This window comes from Lathyrus oleraceus, chromosome 6 (assembly GCF_024323335.1).
Source record: "Lathyrus oleraceus cultivar Zhongwan6 chromosome 6, CAAS_Psat_ZW6_1.0, whole genome shotgun sequence".
Classification (NCBI taxonomy): Eukaryota; Viridiplantae; Streptophyta; class Magnoliopsida; order Fabales; family Fabaceae; genus Lathyrus; species Lathyrus oleraceus.
In genome coordinates, this window is record NC_066584.1 from 30,898,342 (window position 1) to 30,902,260 (window position 3,919).

General features: G+C 35.6%; 1 long non-coding RNA gene across 1 annotated transcript; it reads left to right on the top strand.

Annotated features, from left to right (window-relative positions):
- The first annotated feature begins 1,875 nt into the window (after positions 1–1,875).
- On the top strand, positions 1,876–3,334 carry LOC127095913 (uncharacterized). Its single transcript, XR_007792689.1, has 2 exons — positions 1,876–2,589; positions 2,905–3,334. It is a non-coding gene; the product is annotated as an uncharacterized LOC127095913 (long non-coding RNA).
- Positions 3,335–3,919: the final 585 nt, after the last annotated feature.

Sequence of the window (3,919 nt, forward strand, 5' to 3'; positions counted from 1 at the left end):
GACAAAAAAAAAACAAAGTCCAATCCATATTGGCAGCTACCAAAAATAAGGGTCCACTTTGTTGGCATCCTCATAATATCAAATTCCAATCCCTATTGGCATCTCCAAAACCAAAGTCCAATCCCTATTGGCATCTCCAACCAAAAGTCCAATCCATATTGGCAACTACCAAAAATAAAAGTCCACTTTGCTGGCATCTTCATAAATTCAAATCCAATCAACATTGGTACCCAGAAAGTCTCACCTGCAAAAGGGAGATTAATCCAGAAATAACCAATATTCATTTTGCATTACCACATGCACTGCATACAATAAACACACATGACTTCCAAATAAGGAAGTTGCATATCAAAGACCTTTCTCACAAAAATAAGAAATTTTCATTAACATGCATCATACGCATGCACAACATCATAATTCTTTCCCATCAATCCTTTGATGGACGTAACTTGATCCCTCTTTTCCATCAGCCCTCTGATGATGACATTTCACAACAAATTTTTCCACCAACCCTTTGGTGATGCCACTCCATAGTGAGGTTTCTTTTCCACCAACCCTTTGGTGATGCCACTCCATAGTGAGGTTTCTTTTCCACCAACCCTTTGGTGATGCCACTCCATAGTGAGGTTTCTTTTCCACCAACCCTTTGGTGATGCCACTCCATAGTGAGGTTTCTTTTCCACAAACCCTTTGGTGATGCCACTCCATAGTGAGGTTTCTTTTCCACCAACCCTTTGGTGATGCCACTCCATAGTGAAGTCTCCTTTCCATCAGCCCTCTGATGATGATAATACTTTTCTACCAATCCTTTGGTGATGCCACTCCATAGTGAAGTTTCCTTTCCATCAGCCCTCTGATGATGATAATTCCTTTTCCATCAACCCTTTGATGATGCCACTCCCTAGTGAAGTTTCTTTCCGTCAACCCTTTGACGATGACAATTATTTTCCACCAACCCTTTGGTGATGTCTTTCTTTACCTTTTTCCGCCAACCCTTTGGTGATGACTTCTTTTAATTACTTCCATCAATCCTTTGATGATGCCACTCCATAGTGAAGCCTTTTTCTGTCAACCCATTGACGATGACAACTACCTTTTCATCAGCCCTCTGATGATGATCTTTTCCATCAGCCTTCTGGTGATGACATTTACCTTTCCGTCAACCCATTGACGATGACAGTTACCTTTTCATAAACTTTTTGATGATGATATTCCCCAATAATCTCAAAAAAATAAAACACTACAAAATTCTAGAACTCGTTGCGTTTTCTTTCTACATTTCCCCATTGCATTTCAAAGGACAAAATTTGGGTCTTTTCGTATTTAATTACCTTCCACCACGAATGTATGAAGACCGTTGTCATTCTTACCTTCTAGTTCAAGTTAATTAAATAGGGGCAGCTGTCATACCCCAATTTTGTCCGGGCATATTTAAATTTTCATAAAATCGTTTTCATTTTCATTTTCGCATCATATGCATAGCATGACATACATTGCATCATGAATAAACACCTAAAATGTCAGTCAAAATGAATTTATTTGAGAATACAGACAAATCGGTTGAATCGTTAAAATTCGAGGAAAGACTGTATGTTTTAATAAGTATGTTTTGTCCTGACAATTTTAGTGTGACCGGTTTAATTTTTCGAACAAATTGGTACTCATTTTTCTATTTCTAATTGGTCAACATTTTTGTTTAGTTATTTAATTAAAACAATTAAAATTTGTTTAAGTTAAATATTAATTAGTTTTTTTTTATAATTCTATCTCCTTAAGTAAATAATAAATGTATTAATATAAATAAATAATATATTTTACCTTGGATCCTCCAATCCACTAAAAACAAAATCATATATCTCTCTCTTCACACTCACGTGACACTCTCTCTCAAAATCTGAAAAAAGATCTTCCACTCCCCAACGTCTCTCCCCACTCAGTAACCACTCCCCAACGTCTCTCTCCACTATTAATAATCTCACAGAACCTCACTCATAAATCTCTCTACTCCCTCATTCACTATACACTCATTCTCTCTCAACTCCCTCACAGAAAACACACACAATTCGTTCTCAAAAAATTGCCTCTCTCAATATCCCTCTCACTCTCTAAAGAAACAGAAAAAACCTTTCTTCTTCCTTCCGCCGCCACCCTTCATTCCTCACTATCGGTTCTCCATCTTCAAAAACCCTTCCTCTCCAATCATCTCCCTTCATCCACCCGCAACAACCCATCCGTCACCATAGAACCTCCACCACAACCTCACCGTCATCTCGCACAAAACCCTCAACATCGCCGTCGAAACCGCCGCTTCCACCATCAAAGCACCACCAACTCGCGCGACTTCTTCTCCACAGCATCGCAAAGCCTTCTCAACCGCTTTTGATTGAAGTCTATTTTCTCGGTTCGCTTCGCCGGCAACAACCGCGGACTCGCTTTGTCACTACCTTCAAACAACATCGCCGCTAATAGTCAACAACAACATAGTCTGCTGTTCAGATGTAAACAAGGGTTTCTTGAGTTCCGCCTTCAAACCGATCCACTGTCGGTTCAAATTCCATCACACCTCAAAAGCAGCTGTTATTTACATTGGTAATAATTTGAACTCGTCAAAGTTTTACCTGTTTACAACACTCTGTATTTTCCAGTTAAACCATATTTTGATGCATTGTGTGTTGGCTGCTGTTGTGACTTATAGTTTGTAGGCATGAGTTTATAGTCCAATATGTTTTATTGTTGTTTGATTCAAATAAACTTTTGTTTTGAAGTTGTGTGAAATTTGTAAATAGTGAAGCGCTACTGCAGGAAGCTCATAATCAACTTTGATTTGGCATTTTTTGTGTAAAAATTATGATAAGTTTTAATTTATCCCAATTCTGTTCTAATCATGTGAGCTGTATGAACTAGGTTGGATTTTCAACTTGAATCAATTTTGTTGAGGTTAAATTGGTGTGTATGAGTGAGTATATGTTGCCCGGTGCTATAGATTTTGAGAGGTGAATTCCGGTGTTTATTTCGGTTCGTCATGTGTTGTAGCATTCTTCTTGGATGTAAATGCTGTAAAATAATTCTGCAGATTGATTAAGTTATGCCATTGCTTTTCGGTTGTGTCAATTCTATAATTTCTATAACATGTTGATTTAAGTTTGTGTAAATATTGTACTGTCCATCCTCTTAATTGCATTTTCAATTGTCAATGTTGCTTTGTAATTGAGACTGATGTAATAACTTTGGAAATCATGTGGTGATTATTTGGCATTCATTTTGGTTATCCGGCGTGTGTGTCAAATTGGTTTAAACCTGAATATCAAGATTCAAATGCAGTTATGTTTTTGTTTGTTTTGTTTGCAATATAATGAGTTGTTGCGGTTTGCAATATTCAAGTTTTTTTGAGGCAGTAAATGTGTATCAGTGTGATGCGATAATGCTTTATGGTTATGCCTCACCTTTTCCGTTTCAATATTAATTTATGATTGATAATGATGCTTGAATGCTATAAAAACAAGTTTTAATGTTATGTTTTTTAATGTGTCAAAGTAATCCATATGTTGTTGGAAAGTATAGGAATTTTATTTGAGTTAAAGTGTGAGCTTGCACTAGTTTGAATTCTATTTAAGTGAGAAGTAGTTATAATGTGGAATAATGCCAATCCATCTTTAAAGGCTCAATTGAAACAAATAAATTGAACATTCTTTCTCTTTTGATTCAATTAAAATTGATTAAAATTTCAATTAGCTTAATTAATCAATTTTAATTAACTTAATTATTTGGTTTAACTAAATAATTTTGATAATTAATTTTAATTAATTCAATTAATCGATTTAATCAAATTTTAATAAATTACTTTTGTTAAAAAGAAATTGATCAATTCTTCCCACTCTCACAAACTCCATATTATTTCAACAAAAAAGAACTATTCCAA